The sequence below is a fragment of the Myotis daubentonii genome, chromosome 2 (genome assembly GCF_963259705.1).
Source record: "Myotis daubentonii chromosome 2, mMyoDau2.1, whole genome shotgun sequence".
NCBI classification, from domain to species: Eukaryota; Metazoa; Chordata; class Mammalia; order Chiroptera; family Vespertilionidae; genus Myotis; species Myotis daubentonii.
In genome coordinates, this window is record NC_081841.1 from 110,901,003 (window position 1) to 110,923,876 (window position 22,874).

Consider the following 22,874-nt stretch of genomic DNA (forward strand, 5'->3'; position numbering starts at 1 on the left):
CCTTACCCCTAAAGACACTGCTCCAACCAGTCCGTGCTACGGGAGCAGAAAATGATAAAATAAAAAAATCAAGTCCCTGTTCAGGCGCCAGATGCTGTGTGATTCCTTCCACGTCCTGCGTGGTTCAGGGTTCAATATCTGGAAGAGGAGCCGCACACAAATGAAATAGAAAAGACAAGAGATAATTTTGCAATACCGGGGGACCAGGCGGGCAAGTCCGGAAAGACTTCCTCCGCCGTGCTCAGGTCTCACCAAGCTTTTATTCATCTGGAGTAGCCCTTAGGGTAAGGAGGTTTTAATGACACACATCAGCAGACAATTTTCTGATTAGCTCATCAACAGATCTCCAGGAGAATCTGATCAACAACAATCAGCAAAGATCTACATAAGCACCTAAGGAATTAAGTGAGCTAAGGTGGAGATGCTTCAACCATCATCACTCAAATTAACTGGGTAGTTCACAGTTCTGACCTTTACTAGAACTTCAAAGGTTACTAGCCTTTTTGGGGGGGTCTCTTTCTAAACTCAGCTAGTAAAGACAATGAATGGACTCCGGCACCAAACCAGATAGGGTTCTGTTTTTTTTCAATCTTTATTGTTGAGATTATTACAGATGCCCCTCTTTTTTCCCTCCATAACTCCCCTCCATCCAGTTCCCACCCCATCCCAGGCCCTCACCACCCTATTGTCTGTGTCCATAGGTAATGTATACATGCATATAAGATCTTTGTTTATTCTCTTCTCGAACCCCCTCTTAACCCCTTCCCTCTGAGAATCGTCAGTCTGTTCTATTTTCATGCACCTGCTTCTATTCCATTCACCAGTTTATTCTGTTCATCATATTTTTTATTCATTTATTTTTTAGATTCACTTGTTAATAGATATCTATTTGTTGTCACTTTGTTGTTCATAATTTTTTATATTTACCTTTTTATTTATTGAATAAGGTATTATATATGTGGTCTTATCTCCCCATTGCTCCCCCACCCCCCCCACTCATGCCCTCACACCCATGGTGTCTATGTCCATTGGTTAGGCTTATATGCATGCATACAAGTCCTTTGGTTGATCTCTCCCCTAAGATTTGGAAACAGCCTAAGTGCCCATCAGCAGATGAGTGGATTAAAAAACTGCGGTACATCTACAAAATGGAATACTATGCTGTGGTAAAAAGGAAGGAATTCGTACCATTTGCAACAGCATGGATGGAACTAGAGAGCATTATGCTATGTGAAAAAAGCCCGTCAGAGAAAGATAAGTATCACATATCTCACTCATTTATGGAATATCTTTACCTTTTTATTCTCCTTACTCTTCTTAAAGAATACTCTTCAGCTTTTCATATAATACTGGTTTGGTGGTGATGAACTCCTTTAGTTTTTTCTTGTCTGTGAAACTCTTTATCTGACCTTCAATTCTGAATGATAGCTTTGCTGGGTAGAGTAATCTTGGTTGTAGGTCCTTGCTATTCATCACTTTGAATATTTCTTGCCACTCACTTCTGGCCTGCATGGTTTCTGTTGAGAAAATCAGCTGACAGTCATATGGTCACTCCCTTGTAGGTAACTGACTGTTTTTCTCATGCTGGTTCTCTCTTTGTCTTTTGCCCTTGGCATTTTAATTATGATGTGTCTTGGTGTTGTCCTCTTTGAATTCCTCTTGTTTAGGGTTCTCTGTGCTTTCTGGACTTCTAAGTCTATTTCTATCACTAGATAGGGGAAGTTTTCTGTCATTATTTCTTCTAATAGGTTTTCAATATCTTGCTGTCTCTCTTCTTCTGGCACCCCCATAATTCAGATGTTGGTACACTTGAAGTTGTTCCAGAGGCTCCTTACACTATCCTCATATTTTGTAATTATTTTTCTTTTTGCTCTTCTGGTTGGGTATTTTTTGCTTCTTTGTATTTCAGATCATTGACTTGATTCTTGGGATCCTCTAGTCTACTGTTTAATCCCTGTATATTATTCTTTATTTCAGTCAGTGTATGCTTAATTTCTGACTGGTCCTTTTCCTTTTTTGAGGGGGGGGCATTCTCACTCAGATCCTTGAAGGTCTCACTGAGTTCCTCAGAGGTCTCCAGAAGATTCCTGAGTAACCTTATTACTGTAGCTTTGAATTCTATATCCAGTAGTTTGATTTTTCCATTTCTTTCATCTGTGACATGTTTCTTTGTCTCCGCATTTGGCTGCTTCCATGTGTTTGTTTCCATGTATTGGGTAGCTACTCAGTCTCCTTGAGTTGATAGAGTGACCTTGTGTAGTAAGTGTCCTATAGGGCCCAGTGGCTCAGCCTCCCAAATCACCTGAGGTGGGCACTCTTGGTGCACCCCTTTGTGGGGTGTGTGAACAGTTTTTTGTAGTTGAGCCTTGATTGCTGTTGGTGTCACTGGGAGGAACTGACTTCCAGGCTGTGGGGACCAGCTGGGACTACAGTAGGAAAGCTGCTGTGCAGGAGACAACTTTATGAGTCAGGACTGGCTTCAGTAAGGCTTTGGTGCTCACTAAGACTGCCCCTTGAGTGTGTCGCTTATGGATGTGAAGAGTTGTAATCTGGGTGGATGTTATTGGAAGCGTATACATCCAAAGACCTGGCATCCCGTGGTCGGCTGCTAACCTGGAAACACCGGATCTGAGACAGCGCGACTACATGGAGTCCTGCTTCTCCTCATGGAAAGGTCAGATTTCGCCTGAAGCGGAGAGAGAACTACATAACCAAACACCTGGAGAAGAGAGATCATGGGGAGACCAAGAACCAGCCCGCATATGAAAGAAAAACAGGCATCACCAGAAAAGGAAGTAAACGAAACGGAGGCAATGGAGGCAAGCAACTTGTCAGAGAAAGAATTCAGAGAAATGGTCATAAGGTGGATGAAAAGAATGAAAGACAAATTCAACAATATTTCTAAGAACCAAGAGGAAATGAAGAAAAACCAAGGAGAAATGAAAAATGACATCACTACTATAAAGAACACAATAGAAAGCATCAACAGTAGACTAGAAGAAGCAGAGGACCACATCAGTGAGCTAGAAGACAAGGTAGGAAAAAATACCCAAGCAAAGCAGCTTCTAGAAAAAAAAAATTAAAAAGCAGGAGGAGAGCCTAAGAGAACTCTGGGACAACATGAAACGAAACAACATCAGCATAAAAGGGGTGCCAAAAGAAGAGGAAACTGAGCAAGGAATAGAAAACCTATTTGAAAAAATAATGACAGAAAACTTTCCTGATATAGGGAAGAAAAAACTCACACAAATCCAAGAAGCTCACAGAGTCCCAAATAAAATGAACCCCAAGAAAAGACTGACGCCAAGGCTCATTATAATTAAATTGGCAAACACCAACGACAAAGCAAGAATCTTAAAAGCAGCTAGAGAGAGACAGAAAGTCACCTACAAAGGAGCCCCCATCAGACTAGCAACTGATTTCTCAACAGAAACACATCAGGCCAGAAGGGAATGGAATGAAATATACAAAGTCATGCAAAGGAAGGGTCTGAATCCAAGAATACTGTACCCAGCTAGGCTATCAATCAAAATTGAGGGTCAAATCAGGTGCTTCACAGACAAAAAAGGACTCCAGGAATTTATTACCACCAAACCAGCAATGCAAGAAATGCTAAAGGGTCTGCTATAAAAAGAAAAAATAGGAAACAAAGAAGGAACACGGGGGTAAAGAATAAAAATGGCGACTAACAAGTATCTATCAATAACTTTAAATGTAAATGGATTAAATGCCCCAATCAAAAGACACAGGGTAACTGAGTGGATAAGAAAACATGACCCATATATCTTCTGTCTGCAGGCAACCCACCTCAGAAAAAAAGACACACAGAGACTGATTGTGAAGGGATTGAAAAAGGTTTTTCAGGCGAATGGAAGCAGAAAAAAAGCCGGGGTAGCAATACTTACATCTGACAAATTAGATCTCAAATTGAAGGACATAAAAAGAGATGAAGAAGGCCATTTCATAATACTAAAGGGAGCAATCCAACAAGAAGAAATAACTCTGGTAAACATATATGCACCCAATATAGGAGCACCCAAATACATCAGAAATCTTCTGCAGGAGATCAAGGGAGAAATTGACAGCAACACAATCATAGTTGGGGACTTTAACACCCCATTATCACCATTGGACAAATCCTTTAAACAAAAAAACAGCAAAGAAACATCAATCCTAAATGACTCACTAGATCAGATGAAATTAATTTACCACTTCAGAACATTTCACCCCAAAACCACAGAATATACATCCTTCTCAAGTGCACATGGGTCATTTTCAAAGATAGACCATATATTGGGTCACAGACAAAATCTCTTCAAATTCAAGAAAATTGAAATAATATCAAGCATCTTCTCAGATCACAATGGCATAAAACTGGAAATCAACTACAATAAAAACAATCCAAAAAAGTCAAACACATGGAGACTAAATAGCACACTATTAAACAATGACTGGGTTACCAAAGAGATCAAAGAAGAAATAAAAAACATCATGGCAACAAACAACAATGAAAACACAACAATCCAAAACCTAAGGGACACAGCGAAAGCAGTCTTGAGAGGGAAGTTCATAGCTCTACAAGCCTACTACAAGAAACAAGAAACAATGAGAATAAATTACCTAACCCTACAACTCAAACAGAAAGAGAGCAACAAGAAAAGCCCAGTGTAAGTAGAAGGAAGGAAATAATAAAGATCAGAGCAGAAATAAATGACATAGAGACAAAAAAAATAATACAAAAGATCAACAAAACTTAGAGCTGGTTCTTTGAAAGGATAAACAAGATTGATGAAACTCTAGCCAGGCTCACCAAGAAACAAAGAGAGAGGACCCAAATAAACAAAATCAGAAATGAAAGAGAAATAACAACAGACCCCACAGAAATACAAATGATTGTTAGAAAATACTATGAACAACTCTACTCCATCACACTAGACAACCTGGAGGAAATGGACATATTCCTAGAAAAATACAACCTTCCAAAACTTAATCAGGAAGAATCTAAAAATCTCAATAGGCCAATAACTATGGAAGAAATTGAAGCACTCATCAAAAAGCACCCAGCAAACAAAAGCCAGGGCCAGACGGCTTCACAGGGGAGTCTTACCAAACATTCAAGGAAGAACTAACACTTATCCTCCTCAGACTATTCCAAAAAATTCAAGAGGAAGGAACACTTCCAAGCTCGTTCTATGGAGCCAGCATCACCATAAAACCAAAACCAGATAAAGACAACACAATGAAAGAGAATTATAGGCCAGTATCCTTCATGAACATAGATGCCAAAATCCTCAACAAAATCCTAACAAATCGGGTCCAGCAGTACATCAGAAAGATCATACACCATGACCAAGTTTGATTTTTCCCAGGGATGCAAGGATGGTACAATATCTGCAAATCAATAAACGTAATACATCGCATAAACAAATTGGGAGATAAAAACCACATAGTCATATCAATTGATGCAGAAAAAGCATTTGACAAAATCCAACACCCTTTCTTGATAAAAAAATCTCAGCAAGATAGGAATAGAAGGATAATACCTCAATGTAATAAAAGCCATATATGACAAACCCACAGCCAACATCATAATCAATGGGCAAAAACTAAAAACATTCCCCTTAAGAACAGGAACAAGACAGGGGTGCCCCCTCTCACCACTCCTGTTCAACATAGTACTGGAAGTACTAGCCATTGTGATCAGACAAGAAGAAGAAATAAAAGGCATCCAAATTGGAAAAGAAGAAGTAAAACTGTCCTTATTTGCAGATGACATGATACTGTACATAGGGAACCCTAAAGACTCCATCAAAAAATTATTAGACTTAATAAATGAATTCAGCAATGTAGCAGGATACAAAATTAATGCCAAGAAATCTATGGCATTTCTTTAAACCAATAGTGGACTTATATATAGTGAGACTAATAAAGCAATCTCATTTATAATCGCATCAAAAAAATTAAGATACCTAGGAATAAACTTAACTAAGGAGGTAAAAGACTTATATGTGAAAAACTACAGGACACTGAAAAAAGAAAGAGGAAGACATAAACAGATAGAAGAACATACTATATTCATGGATTGGTAGAATCAACATCATCAAAATGTCCATACTACCCAAATCTATAGATTCAATGCAATCTCCATTAAATTACCAACGGCATATTTCACAGATCTAGAACGAACGTTCCAAAAATTCATCTGGAATAAAAAAGACCTCGAATAGCTGAAGCAATCCTGAGAAAGAAGAACAAAGTAGGTGGTATCTCAATACCAGATATCAAACTGTATTACAAAGCCACTGTACTCAAAACAGCTTGGCACTGGCACAAGAACAGACATGTAGATCAGTGATTGGACAAAGGAGGCAAAAGCATACAATGGAATCAAGACAGTCTCTTCAATAAATGGTGTTGGGAAAATTGGACAGATACATACAAAAGGATGAAACTAGACCACCAATTCACACCATACACAAAAATAAACTCAAAATGGATAAAGGACTTAAGCGTAAGATGGGAAACCATAAAAATACTAGAGGAATCCACAGGCAGCGAAATCGCAAACATATGCCGAAAGAATTTCTTCTCTGATAATGCTCCTAGGGCAATGGAAATTAAAGAGAAAATAAACAGATGGGACTACATCAAAATAAAAAGCTTTTGCACAGCAAAGGAAACCATCAACAAAACAACAAAAATACCCACTGCATGGGAGAACATATTTGCCAATGATATCACTGATAAGGGTTTAATCTCCAACATTTACAGGGAACTCATGAAACTTAACAATAGAAAGATAAACAATCCAATCAAAAAACGGACCTAGATAGACACTTTTCAAAAGAGGACATACAAAAGGCCGAAAGACATATGAAAACATGCTCAAAGTCACTAGTTATAAGAGAGATGGGAATCAAAACGACAATGCGGTATCATTTCTCACATGTCAGAAGGGCTATCATCAACAAATCAGCAAACAACAAGTGTTGGAGAGGATGTGGAGAAAAAGGAACCCTTCTGCACTGCTGGTGGGAATGCAGACTGGTGCAGCCACTGTGGAGAACAGTATGGAGTTTCCTCAAAAAACTAAAAATGGAACTCCTATTTGACCCAGTGATCCCACTTCTAGGAATATACCCCAAAAAGCCAGAAACACCAATCAGAAAGGATATATGCACCCCTATGTTCATAGCAGCTCAATTCACCATAGCTAAGATTTGGAAACAGCCTAAGTGCCCATCAACAGATGAGTGGATTGAAAAACTGTGGTACATCTACACAATGGAATACTAGTCTGTGGTCAAAAAAGGAGGAACTCTTACCATTTGTAACAGCATGGATGGAACTGGAGAGCATTATGCTAAGTGAAATAAGCCAGTCAGAGCAAGATAAATACCTCATAATTTCACTCATTTGTGGAATATAGAGAACAACATAGACTGATGAACAGGGACAGATCCAAAGACAGAGAAACAGTGATCAGACTATTAATCCCCAGAGGGAAAGTAGGGGAGGGAGGGGGCAAGGGGAAGAGATCAACCAAAGGACTTGTATGCATGCATATAAGCCAAACAAATGGATATGGAGAACAGGGGGGTGAGAACCTGAGTGGGGGGCGGGGACAGGGGTTTAATGGGGGGGGGTTGGTTTGAGGACACATTTGTAATACCTTAACTAATAAAGAATTAAAAAAATTAAAAAGAGTTGTAATCTGGTATAGTCTCACACCAACCACTGGTACTCTCACTGTGGGGCCTCCAGGGAGGTGCAAAGTCAGCCACTGCCTGGGGTCACCCAGCAGGTGCTACAGAGAGATCTGCAAATTACTCCTCTTTGTATCGGGTTTGGAAGTGCCCAAGTGCGGCACAGCTGTGAAGCAAGGAAAGCTGGTGCTGGTGCCAGCCTTGGGCCTTTTATTGATAGCTTTGGAGCTCCCTGACACAGCAGCAGCTTGTTTGACAGGTTTTAGGCTGAGAAAGGACAGGCCATTCATATGCAAAAGCTGCTATGCATAGTTTGGGTGGGATTGTAAATTGGGTGGGGCGGGTTCTCAGGGAATCACCAGGGCGGAGCAAACAGAAATGGCTGCCAGTAAGCCCTGCACCAGGGAGGTCCCAGCACAGGAACAATGACCTCTGTGAGCACCTCCATCTGGAAGAAAGCTGCCCCCGAGTTCCTGCCCCAATGCCAGACAGCCCAGTTTCTCCTCATATGTGTCTGGGCCTTCAGAACCTCACCCAGCACTGGAGGTCAGAGCAAGCAGGAACTTGTAAGTTCAGTTCACAGTGATGGCCTTTAAAGAGCAGCAGCTGGGTCTCCAGCAGCCCATGTGTCACTCAGCCCCAACTCACACTGGTTTTTACAGTCTGTAGTTCTTATTGCCCATAGGGATTTCTTTCCCCAGCTCTGTGTGGGTTGGGGGTCTGGTGTGGGGCTGGGACCTCTCGCTCCTCCAGGCAGCCTCCACAGAGGCGATCTCCCTCCTGATTAAAAGAGTGGCACACCCTGGTGCTGGACCAGCCCATTCTGCGCCTCCGTACCTCCTACCAGACTCAGTGTGCTTTCTTCCTTGCTTCTTTAGTTGTAGTACTTCCACTCAGCCAGCTTTCCCACAGTTCTGGATGATAGTTGTGGTGTATTTTAGTTGTAATTTTGATGTGGTTGTGGGAGGCAGCAAGTTCGGGCATTTACCTATGCCAGCATCTTGGTTCTATTGTCTCTGTTTTTGTTGTTGTTGTTGTTGTTTTAAGGAACATTCTAACTGCACTGGTAGTTGGCCTTGTTTCAAGACCCTCAACTTAAGCATTTCAATAAAATTTTTAATAATTGGGTGTTGGCAAATTATTTAGCCTTAATCTCCTTGGGTTTTAACAAACACTGAGCTTGAATTATGATAACTAAAGTAGGCTGAATTACTTTTATCTCTGGATACAAGAAACTTGATATATGTCAAAAAGCAAAATGGTGATTTAGTGGTTTTCTCTGCTTCTGAGTCAAGAAGAGCTCAATAAAAAGTGTGTGTGTGTGTGTGTGTGTGCATGTGTGTGTGTGTCCACATGCTCATCTTCTGGTTTGATACATCTAAGGTTTCCATTTTCTTGTACTTCTATGACCTTTGACTCCCGCCATTGATCTGTGGGTAAGAACTTTGAAATACTGTAAAACAAAACAAAAAAAAGACAGTGCCCTGGGGTTAAAGGGGACCTGAGAAGCTCCCTGATGAACCTCCTGCCAGTTCATACAGTCAAAGCCACACCAAGTTTGTCATTCACTCTATTCCCAGGTGATGTATGATCACAGATGTAGTCAACACAGTGGCTCCATTTTACAGATGGCCTTTGTGTTGAGTCTCCCACACAGTGCCTTATCAAAGGATTTCAATGAAGAAGAGCAGATTTACAAAGTTTACTATCCCTGAGTTAAAATGTGGATATTCTAATTCAACAGGTGTGGTGTGAGGCCCTTGGATCTTACAAACCAATCCACACAACTTACTAAAGCTTGGACACACTGAAAATGAGAATTCATTTATACAATTTATTATGCTTTATTTAGAATTCTACTATTTGAAAAGTAGACTCTTGAATACATAAAGCATTCTATTTAAAAACAGCCATTGACAATAATAATGACAATTTTGAAAGTCAACTTTAGAACCTCAAATTCTCTTTCTTGGGACCTGTATGTATGCAGTGCAAATCTGTAAGCTGAGATACTGTTGATATGCTACTGATACTTTTCATACTTTACTGTCTGGCAGGAACACTGTGGCAAGACCTAGTTGATGAGGAAGGTCAATGATTGATTGATGTGGGGGCAGCATTCAAGTGGGGACATTTTTATTTTCTCTCTAGCTATTGTGATTTCTCCCTGTGCTTTGTAGGACACGGATATTTGCCTGCCTCATGTTCACACTCTTGTTCCCTAAAATTGCCAGGCTTGCAAAGATGTCCCTGTCTTTACATGTGGGGGCCCTTTTTCCTGGACTCATGTTCTCCTTTGTCTGTCTGACCATCCTTACCCATCCATAGTTGCAGCTCAGGGTCTACAGCCTTTCTCCTCCTTCTTCTATCTCCTCCTACTGACCAAACAGGTGTTGTTTTCCCTTTTGCACACCATGACACAGCACAGGTATGACTGGTTCATGTTTTGCTGTCCCCAGTAGACTGTGTAGACACCAAGAAGGAATATCCCTGTAAAAAATAATTCCTTGTGGTTAACTGGGCCAAAATTCATAACTAGAGTCTAGTAGCCATTGTTTCCAATGGGTGTCTTCTGCCTTAAAGTTTCAGGAAAAAGCTGCACCCAGCTGCCTGCCTATTGCATTGTGTTCCTGCCCATTGGGCCCACCTTTATAAAGGAGTTCCTAGGCTGCAAATCAACTAATGAGTTGAAGACCTGCCCCAGCCAATCAGGGCTCTGCAGCTCTATCCTCATTTGCATCATCACAACAAATCAGAATGACTCCATTCTGACCAATCAAGACAGTGCTATTTGGACTAATCAAACTAAGTGGATTTGGAGACCTTATTTGCATAGAAATAGACCAATGAGAGATAGGGGTGGGCACTCTTCTCTGTTTAAGCCAGCTTTACTTTTGCTTCAAGGGAACACACTTTCAATTTCCATTTAAGACTGTATTTCACCCAGTCTTGCAGAGCTGGAGTTACCTCCTGGGAATTGGAGCCCAGGCTGCCTTGCCCTAGCCTCTTGGTGCCCCAGCCATTTTCACTGAATAAAGTCTTTCTCCTCACCACATTCAAAATGTGGGACTGCTGTTAGCAGTTGAGTTATAGACCATGATCTTTGGTTGACAACTGTCAGTTTTCTGAGCACAGTGTCCAGGAGGATAGGTCTCAGTTCCTGGAAGTTTGCATAGTGCCCAACTTCCATAGTTAGTATATAGTATATATTCAATGAGAATTTATTGGAAGAATGGATTTATTAAGGGGAGTCAGAATGTAGCAGAGCTCAGAGTCTCTGCTGGAGGACTTCAATTCCCAGGAGTCCCTGTCTTATATAAATGTTCATATAATCAAAACTGAACTCATGAGAGTTATCAGTTTATAGTGTTGTCAATTAGGGAGAAGACAGAAATAACTCAGAGCCATTACTCACTTGTACCCTTAAATCAGAATGAGGGGGCACTTCCCTGGAGAGAAAGCTGAGTGAATGAGATCTAGAATCTGAGAATCCTGGATCAAATGTGACTTAGCTTTGTAGAACTCAGAAGTCAAGACAGCTGCCTGTTCATGTCTAGGGATGTGAATAAAGTACTCCAGAAGGCCTTAGTTATTCTTCAATTCCTAGGATTCATAAAGCTAGCTCATCCTCGTATGGAAGAAAGAAGCATGGTAAATAGTGAGGGGTGTGTATGTGTTTGTGTGTGTGTGTGCACATGTGTGCATGTATATACACCCTCCCACACATATAGTATTCATACCTATATACTTTTTAAAATTGATTTCAGAGAGAGGAAGGGAGAAGAGGAAAGAGATAGAAACATCAATGTTGAGAGAGAATCATTGATTGGCTGCCTCATGCATGTCCCCTGTGGGGTTCAGCCCACAACCCAGGCATGTGCCCTAACTGGTAATTGAACCATGACCTTCTGGTTCATGGGTCAATGCTCAACTGCTGAGCCATACCAGCCAGGCATACCAATATATATATATTTTTAAGGAAATAGCTATTTCTATTTGTAAATGCTTTCTGGTTAATAAGGATAATCTACTTTGGGGATATATAGTTACAGATATCATCCTTGCACTTTATGAAGATATGGGCTATGGGGATGATCTGAGCCTTGGTTAACTTTTCCTTTGCTTTCAAAGAAAGAAAAATAAATTAGAATGATTTCAAACAGAATATTCCTGAAAACTGTTTTTTCAGAAGGGGTCATTTTATGTGATATGCTACAGCAGGATTCCAGCTTAACTAGAATTCATAATATTAATGTTATGAGAACTTTCTGTTATGTTACCTTCTAAGATTGTTAATGGAAAGGGCAACATGTAAATCTTTAAAGAATACTGACTTATCCATTAAGATTATACATAAAGGTTATAAATAAGTAAACCTCTCTAGATGAAACAGCCTACATCTTTTTTAGATAATATTTAGATAATGAGTTATCAAGGCTGCCATGAACAAATCAATTCAGGGAGCCCCTTTCATATAGATGTCAATGGAAACTTCTCCCACGGTCATTCACGTAACAATGTGTACAACTATCTGGTGGCATTATGTTTCGCTATCTATCATTCATATGGGTAGATACAATGGACTTTAGACTGTCTAACAGATGAACCATGTAGTCTGTGTCTGTCTGCCCTGAGTTAATGTCCAAGAATGACCTGCCCTCGTTACTCAAAATTTATATTATTAACCTTACTTTTTGTGTTATTTGTGTCCTAGTCATTTTCCATTTGTCCCTCCAGATTTGTTCTCAGCTCTTGTCTGTCATGCCCATGTGCCTTGTCTCTCATGATGTGTTGCCTATGTTCTTTGTCTCAGTTTTCTAATTGGATTTGGTCAAAAGGAAGTGCTGACAGGCAACTAGAGAGCAGGAGGAGCATTTGGATGCTCATGTCTGCTGCTTTGTCCTGTTAGGCTGTAGTTTTGGCAGCAGGTACCTTCTCAGGCTCCCAAGGCTACTGTTTTTGTGATATTCCAGTAGCACTTCCCTTACAGATCTAGATGACAATGGCTTCCCATTGTCATTGTCCCTGGTACCTTCACCATTCCTTAATCCCTCAGTACAATTATAACAATACTTTTCCAAAACTCTTGTCCATCATTCTTTTGAGTATAATGTATGTTTCTTCCTGGAATTATGACTGATACAAACTACTTATTTCCCTTTCTCTTAACACTTACATCCTTGATGTTGACCTCACCAAAATCAAATCACATGTCATCATTTCCCTTGTGCATCCTGACTATTGTTGGTCACCCTCAGAAATAGCTCTAGAGATCTCAGTTAATTAACTTTATACCTCCATGATTTAGTGTTTAGAACCTCCCTTTCCTATTGCTAAGATTTCAACATGATGCCAAGGTCTCCTCAGATTATCGACAATCACTGCTGGGTACTTCATCTGAGTATTTTGTTAGAGTACAAACTCAAGATGAAGAGGTTGTGGATCCATTGTGGTATTCTCCATGGCATTTAGAGGAACACTTTGTAGGTTAAGGTTGCTCAATATACTTTATTGCATCAGAAAGCAATATCAGCAAATATGGAGTATCTGATACTGTACATTCTGATGGTGGTATGTCCCTTCTTTTAGGTATATCTTTAAAAATGCTGATTCAAATGGAATTGTACTATATATGATTAACTGCACCTGTTTTCAGTTAAGAATATATCTTTGAGAAATGTCCATGTCAGAAGGAAATTTTTAATCTCTTTATTAGTTCCCTTTTTCTGTGACATGAAAATATTATATATATTTTTTTAAATCTATAATAAAGAATTATAGCAAATAGAAAATGCTGAGTCAAATATAAGAGATTTTTACCCTATTTTAAGTATAAACTTTTTGCCATTCTTTTTTCAAATTTATTTTTTCCTAATTAAGAACAAGACAATTGACGTCTTTTTTGTGTCTTCCCCTGTCTCTCTCTTTCTTCTCTTCTCTTCCTTGCTTCCTCCTTCTCCAAAATCATCATTCTTTAATTGGTGATATCTTTCTCACCCATGATTTTATACTATTTATACTATAAACTAGAGGCCTGGTGCATGACATTCGTGCATGGGGGGTCCCTCAGCCCAGCCTGCATCCTCTCCAATCTGGGACCCCTTGGGGGATGTCCGACTGCCCTCGCAATCTGGGACCACTGGCTCCTAACCACTTGCCTGCCTGCCTGCCTGATTGCCCCTAACTGCTCCCTTACTGGCCTGATTGCCCCTAACTGCTCCCCTGCTGGCCTGATTGCCCATAATAGCCTCTACCTAGCCCCACACCCAGGACCCAGGATTTCCTCCTCTGGCCGGCTGCAAGCACCCAGGACCCGGGCTGGCTGCAGCCACAGGGGACTGGGGGAGGGCGGCTTTGCCCAGGCCGCAGCAGCAGGTGCCCGGGGCCACGGGGAGGGCAGCTTGTCCCGCTCCTGGGCCACAGCTGCAGGCGCTGGCACCCAGGACTGCAGGTTGGGCGACTTGTCCCTCCCCTGGGCTGCAGCCCCAGCTGCTGGCACCTGGGATTGCGGGGCATGTGGCTTGTCCCTCTCCTGCACCGAAGGCACAGGCACAGCTGCTGGCACCTGAGACCATGGGGCAGGCAGCTTGTCCCTCTCCTGGGCCGCAGCCTGGCTGGTCCCCATTCCTCTCTTGTGAGCTCATTTGTGCCTGGCTGGTCCCCATTCCTCTCTTGCAAGCTCATTTTTGCCTGGCTGGTCCCCATTCCTCTCTTGCTAGCTCATTTGTGCCTGGTTGGTCCCCATTCCTCTCTCCCCAGTGTTGAGTGTCTGAGCCATTACAGCGTGATGACATGAAAGCGTGATGACTATTTGCATATTAGCTCTTTATTATATAGGATGTGTTATTTTTGTGTTTAAAATCATTACAAACTCTGTTGTAAACTCTGTTTTAATATTTTAAAACATTTTATTTGATAATAATTTAAAACTTTAAAGAAAATTTGCAATACCCTATGATTATTAATAGATCAGGATGTTCTCTCTCTCCTTCCATCTTGTCTCTCTCTTTTTCTCTGTATATATCAATCCTTCTTTCTTATTTTTATTTTCCTCTTGGATTATTGGATTCATACTATATCTGATTTCTTCTCTATTGGTTAATAAATTAGACTCCTCCTCCATCCTTTTAGTAGTCATCTTCAAAATTTTAATACACATGACTCAAAGTCTCAGTATCTTAACATTATTTCCTAGTATTATTGTTCCTGGTAAAAATGCCTTTAATTTAATCACTTATGTAATGAAATACATAATTTATATTCCTGTTATTTTCTCCTATGGTATTAACTTGTAACACCTATGTGTTTCTTCACCTCTTTACCAGTCCACCTCTAGGAGGAAACAGAACTGACCTACTGTTAAATTTGGGGAGGAACTGAGTACATAGAGCATAGATGTTTTTATTTTTTTTAATTATTTCTTTCCTGGGGACAAGATTCCCACAATTAGAATTACTCTGGTCCTCTGTTCTGTACATTTTCTATAAGAAGCAGTCCTTGTGACAGTGGACAAGTACAATTCTGGGGTTTCGTTTAAAGAAACCCATTGTTGAAACCTAACTTTTTCAAATGTCAGGTTTTTTAGTAATTAAGGTAATATTTTATCTCCAACTGCCTACTCTTTTGTGTTAATGTTTTAACTAATTCAACACAGAGGTGTGGAGATGCATGTAATTTTCAGTTTCCTCTAATCCTGCTCAATTATTAATTGTGTTATTATTATTGCTAATTAGAGTAACTTATTTTGCTATATGAACATGGTGGCCTTTGTATCATTATTATTTTGCTTACTTTTTGCTTCTTTAATCTTAGTACTTTCTTCTAGGATCAAGTTTCTATCTTACTGAAATGCACCCTTAATTCTTTAAAATTTCCTTAATCCATAGCCTCTTTTAAGATGATTCTGTTATCTAAGGTTTTTAAGATATTAGTTCTTCTATTTGTTAGTTTGTTTTGTCTTTTATGGTGTTTCATTTATTTTTTAAATATTTAACATTTTGTTGGAGCTCATCCAAAGTGGGGGTTGTTTTTCCAAGAGTTCTGTGAGTATTATGCATGCATGTTAAAAGTGTATGTACAGGGCAGTTTTGCATTTATTTTAATCTTGGCCTTAGAGGTTTTAAACTTTTATGTTATTTTCTCATATTGTAGTTCCTATTACATGTAAAAGTAGCATAAATATTATTGCCCCCAACACACATGGCTCAGATTTCTGAGTTTTAAATCCCCCTTTTTCCAACCTCATCTCTACTCAGAAAGAATGTCCCCTATGATCTCTCCTGATGAGTAGGGGGAATTTATCATGTCACCTCTTCATGGACCAGGGAACCCTTCCACTACAGTCTCTCAAGCCCACTACCTTGATTTGTGCCAAGGCTTCAGAAGTTTTATTTGCCAAGGTTTTCTACCATTGATGCAAATGTCAATAGAGTGAAAGAGGTGGCTACTATTCTAGTATTATTATAAAAATAGCTTTGACTATCCAGGCCCCATAATAGGACCACATTTGAGAAGGACCATTCTAGATTACAGAGAGCTGTTCAAATAGATTTCACAGTGATGAATACTGCTTGTCTCCTTTGATTTTTATGCCAACAGGGAGCTCTCAAAAACTCCCTAAAAACTGCATCGGATGGTTTTCTGCTGGCCTGGAAGAACTCTGCCAAGTGTCATGGTAACTTTACACATGGCATTGCAAGGCAGAATCTAATATTGCTGTCACATTTATGCACAAAAGACAAATGACTCTCCTTCCTCCAGATCTCTGGAACTGTGTCATAAAATTTCAGAATTGATTTAAACTGGGTTTGACTCAATGTGGCATTTATTTAGTATGAACTATTAAGTTATATGAGACTTTAATATACCTAAGGTATATTTTAAAAGGGTCACATGGAATTAAATTTATATGTTGGACTTAATGTATTGTTGGATCATTTATTCATTCAGCAAATAAGTATACACATATGCCTGTCATAATACATAAATGTAAATAAGCAGGATGGATTCTTGCTGTAAGTGGCTTATACCACAGTGTATACACTAATAAAAACTTGATAGGAACTATAGAGAAGTAGATATGAGGTGAAGTGCAGGTTCAGGGAAGAGAATATTCAAACTCTATCTTGAAGCAGGTGTGTTAAGAAAGGTCTCTTAGAAGAGCTAATGCTTTAAACTGAGCCTTAAATGATGAGTACATACTGGGCAGTCAGCCAGGTAAGAAAAATGTATTACAGACAGAACAACATCTTTGAAAATGCAGGAATGTAATAACTAGGTAACCAGTGTGGCTGGAACATTGGTGACGCAGGGAAGTGTATGTATGGCGAAGGCCAAGGTGAGGAAAGTAGACAAAGGAGGAGTTATGTAAAGAATATGGAGTCTGTTTCAAAAAGGAAGAGGAACCACTGGAATGTTTTAGGTAGAGGATGCTATAACAGGGTTGCATTTTAGAAGTCACTCATCATAGACTACTAGTGTGGAGTAGGGAACAACATGTCAGAGCCACTATTAGATTGGGAATCAATCATAACAGTCTAAAGCTGAGATAACAGGGATAGAAGTTAGGAAGAAATAAAAGGTCAGGAGTCTAAACATTGAGGGAGTTTGCTGTGTGGTTAGTTCATCATAAGTGGCACCATGAGTCAGCAGAAGAACTAGAATTATAAGATCATTCATGCCCAAATGATTTTATGATGCTATGAATATTATTTTTGATTCATTAACAACCTGAATTAAAGCTGAACCTATTTATGGCTAGAATATATTGATTTCTGTCCATTTAACTGTTTACAATACTTGGGTAATTTCTTGTGCCTTAAGGAAGTAGAAATGAGGGGTACACTTTTTATTCTTTGTGGCGTATGTCATATGCCATATCTAGCCCTGATCTTTATAACCCTCTCTTTAACAAATGCCAAGAAATATAACCAAAGGCCTTCATGTTCTGGAAATTTCATTCCTTTCATTATGTCACATAAGAATCTATAATCACAGAGTAACTTTTAAATAACTAACTTCTGAATTAGGAACTAACTGTGAAGTCAAAAATCTAAGTTCCACTAACATAAAGCATTCTTGTGAATGACACTTGCATTTTCTTTCTTATGTTTCTTACTGATCTTTTATTGTAACCTAAGGCTTATTAAATGACATATTTACGTAAATATATAATACAATTAATGTAGGCTTCAATTTCTTGAGAACACTTAGATATACGGGCAGCTGTAGAATTGCTCTATGGCTGTGCCAGTCGTCACTTTTAACCATGCTTATTGGCCTTGATCTTTTTATATGCATTGAGGCTAAGATTCAGAGACTTGAACTTCTGTAATCACAAAATTGTGTAGATGGTTTATTTATATTCACTTTCATCTAAACATAAATTGATAAATAGGAAAATTTTATAATCATTTTATCACTTTGCATATGGAAGCAGCCAGGCATTTGGACCACTTCTCACTTTTATGTTGGATGTTGACCCTTTTATGCTGTTGCAAGGATATGAATAAGTCAATATATTTCTATTTACAAAGAATAGAATCCTATTCTTACCTTCAAATATTCTCAAAACCAATCTTCATATTTAGAGAAAATCAAATGTGGTGAAAATTCTAGATATCTCCAAACAGTTGAGTTTTGTTTGTTTGTTTTTTAATTAGATTTCTTACTCCTCAAAATTGAAAAGTGGACATTGTTAGGGAGGAAACAGCCATGCACTTTTCAGATATTCATTGTATATTAACTCTGGGCAGTGCTATGCTCAGCTTTCAGGAAATAAGGACGAATACAGCATCACCCCTGCCTTTCAGGATCTTAATATCTAATGGAGATGTCCCTCTAATTAACTGGAGTGTGGCAAGGACTCAAAAGAGGTAGAAAAAAGTGGAATTTGAAAACAAAGGGGAATGTGAAAACATTAAAAAGATAAGTACAAATTATTTCCAGGTAATTGTGAGTTACATATATGTCATGACAGTATAAATGTTATTAGATAAGTGATACAGAAATGGTTACCATTTGATAAAACATATAGGTGTTGACTTTGGGATATTATATTTACTAGTAATGTTAATACTAATAGTAATAAGGGCAGAATTAATACTGGGAAGCTCTTATGTGCCAGATTCTTGTAAGGTGTTACATGGATGTATCACCTTTGCTCCTAGAAATAAAACCATATGACAGAAAAACAGTAGAGCTAGGGGTCATGAAAAGGATGTGGGGTCAGACATTCTAGGATCAAAATCTGGGTATACCCTAAGAACCACATGACTGTACACAAGTTACCTGACAGCCCAAGTCTCCATTGTTTTTCATGGGGAGAATATTGATGATTTATTCAGAGAGTAGTTATAAGAAAATTAAATTAATTCACTAAGACAGTGTGTTAATGTTTTTTAACAGATGGGAAAATCCCTGGTGTAGGTAGTTTATATAACTTTATAAACACCACAGGCCAGTTTAGAGGCAGAGCTGATTCAACTCAGATTTGCAGACTGAAAAGTCTGAATTCTTTTTATATTGTACTAGAGGCCCGGTGCATTAAATTCATGCACTCGGGGTGGGGGAGGGCGGGATCCCTCAGCCTAGCCTGCACCCTCTCGCAGTCCAGGAGCCCTCAGGGGATGTCTGACTGATGGCTTAGTGCTGCCATGGAGGCGGAGAGGCTCCTGCTTCCTTCGCTGTGCTCACCAGCCATGAGCTCAGCTTCTAGCTGAGCTGTGCTCCCCCTGTGGGAACACACTGACCAACAAGGGCAGCTCCTGAGTTGAGCATCTGCCCCCTGGTGGTCAGTGCATGTCATAGTGATCGGTCATTCCACTATCAGGCCAAAACCAGCTCTCTGACATCCCCCGAGGGGTCCCAGATTGCAATAGGGTGCAGCCCAGGCCTAGGGACCCCACCAGTGCATGATTGGGGCTGGGAAGGGATGTGGGAGGTTGACCAGCTGAGGAGGGACTGTGGGAGGGCTCCAGGGTGCATCCGGCTTGTCTCGCTCAGTCCCAATTGGCCACACCCCAGCAGTAAGTTAACCTACCAGTTGGAGCATCTGCCCCTTGGTGGTTAGTGCCCATCATAGCAACTGACCAACCGGTAGACTGTCTGCCCCCAGTGGTCAGTACAAGTTATAGCCAGCAGTTGAATGGCCTTAGCATATTACGTTTTTATTGGTTGAACGGATGACCAGACAACCGGAAACTTAGAATATTTTAGAATATTAGGCTTTTATTATATAGGATTGGACATATTGTAACAATAGGCTTTCTATATTTATGATATAGTTATGTAAATCTTAAAACTTTACATCTCAACTACCATGATATCTACAACTGAAAGTTGATTTCACTTCCTCATTTTAGATTTCAACATTGTGTGCATTTTCATGTGTCTAATCAGTTTAGCTTTACCAAAAGACATACTTGTATGTAGTTCTAAAAGTTGGCATGTCTAAATCATCCCATTAGCTGGTATCAGATCAGATTTAGAAAAATTTATCTTATGCTTGAGAAGCCACTCAGACAATGAGTTCCCTTTCCTACCAACTGCATAAGTGATGATCTGTTTAGTCTTATTAGTTTTGAAACAATTTTAAGAATATGAAACTAATATTTAAATAATGCTAAAACAGCAAAAGCAAAACCAAACCAAAGTCTCTCTGTTATTCCCTCTTCTGACATCATTAAAAGGAGCATGTTAATATGAGAGAACTTGGAATGAGAGAAGCTGGGATGGAAAGGTTGGCAGCCATAGGGTACCATGCTGCAAAGTTTACAAAATTGCATTCCTGCCACATATGACCCTTTTTCTGGGAATTAATGTTCTTTTGCTCCAATGTGTAACCTCATAGTTGGAAAGGAAGGCATTAAAGCACTGAGAACTTCTGGTCAGCTTTAGGGAAGGGAGTTATACTTCATTTCATCACATGCCATCATAACCATCTTCCATGATAGAAGGTACAGATTCACTTTTATTCTTCTTCTGTTTCATTGTGGTAGCCAAGTCCATGAATATGAGGGTGAATGTAATTCAAAGACCCATGAAATGAATGAATGATGAGTAAATCCTATGTAATAAAAGCCCTAACAGCATAACGACCATAACAACCACCAGGGGCCAGCTGCTCAACCCAGGAGAAGGGGGAGGAGGACACAGTGAGGCCTGGAGGTCCATGCTATGGCCCAGGGATCCAAGGAACTGCAAGCCCGTAGCTTGCTTTCCAATAAAAAATAAATTGGGGGGGAAAAAAAAACGGCCGACGCTGCCATCCTGGGAAGAACGACTCCAGGAGGTAAAGACCTCCCCAGGCCCTGCCTGGCCTGGCTGATGCGATGTGTGCTCTCAGGGACTCAGGCAAGCGGTGGATGGCGGCTGCTGCTGCTGCGAGGGTCAGGTCGAGGTTCAGGCAGCCACAGTGGATGTGAGGGTGGCTGGCAGTGGCGGCAGCAGCGGTGTGATGAGGGCATCACCTTCCCTGATTGGTTGGTTGCCTCCCACAGACTGACGCCAGATTGCGGCTTAAGCCTGCTCCTGGGGAGCTGGCCTAAGCCGCCAGTAGGACATTCCCTGAGGGCTTCCGGACTGTGAGAGGGTGCAAGCCAGGCTGAGGGACCCCCCACCCCAGTGCACAAATTTTCGTGTACCGGGCCTCTAGTAAATAAATAAAATAATTCCATATTACATTTTTTTTTCATGTGAGAAGGAACAAAAACTTCTCCTGCTTCTATGAAGAATGAACAACTCTAGCTCATGTAAAGGTTGTATTAGAAAAGCACACCATGCCTCCTTTTGCCTCTATTGTTCCTATTGCTGAAACAGAAGGAATATTGTTATTAGATAGTGGCATTATGGTTATTGAAGCCACACCAAATCTAGGAGCTCTATCTCCTAACATTTCATCTCAGTTGGTTTTCTGTTTTCATGATGTTTGCTCTTATCTTTATTATTTTCTCCTTCTGCTCTCTTTGAATTTATTTTTATCTTTTCTTCTAGGTTCTTGAAGTAGGATGAATTGTTTGGAATGTTTTCTTTTAACTAATGTAAACATTTCATGTCATGAAGTTTCCTCTCAGCACTGCTTTAGCCATGTCCCACAATTTTTTATTTTCATTTCATTTATGATATTTTTTAATTTCAATTGAGACTTCCTCTGTTACCCATAGAATTAGTTTGTTTAATTTCCAAGTGTTTGGAGATTTCTCTTTTGTGTTTCTGTTATTAATTTATAGTTTGATTCCATTGTGGTTATGTAATATACCCTGTGTGATCTCAGTTTTTAAAAGTTTGTTGAGGTTTGTCTAATGATCCAGGATGTGGTCTATCTTGGTGTATGTTCCATGAGTGCTTGTAAAGGAAGTGTCTGCATGGAGTGTTCTATAAATGTTGATCAGATCTTATTGGTTGATGTATAGTTGAGTTTTTATTGACATTTGTTGATTTTTTCTCTAGTTGTTCTATAAGTTTCTGAAAGAGGGATGGTAAAGTCTCCAACTTTAATTGTGAGTTTTCTATTTTTTCTTTTCAGTTCTGTCAGTATTTGCTTCACCTATTTTGCAGGTCTATTGTTTGATGCATACAAATTTAGGATTGCTATGACTTAGTGAATTGACCCTTTTCTCATTGTGTAATGTCTTCTCTATCTCTGGTAATTGTCACTCCTGCTTTCTTTTGATTAATGATTGTATAATACAGTTTTCCCATCATTTTACTTTTATTCTACCTGTATCATTGCATTTTAATTGAGTTTATCATAGACTAAATATAGTCACGTTTTCAAATTCACTCATTGTGGTCTGAGAAGATACTTGATATGATTTCAATCTTCTTGAATTTGGAGAAACTTTGCCTGTGACCCAATATGTGGTCTATCTTTGAAAATGTCCCATGTGCACTTGAGAGGAATGCATATTCTGTAGCTTTGGGGTGAAATGTTCTAAAGATGTCAATTAAGTCCATCTGATCTAGTGGGTCATTTATGAATGCTGTTTCTTTGCTGATTTTTTCATCTAGAGGATTTATCCAGTGATGTCAGTGGGGTATTAAAGTCCCCTGCTATGATCGATCTCTCCCTTGATATCTTCCAGAAGTTTTTTTTTATGTATTTTGGTGATCCTGCATTGGGTGCATATATATTTATCAGAGTTATATCCTCTAGTTGAATTGCTCCCT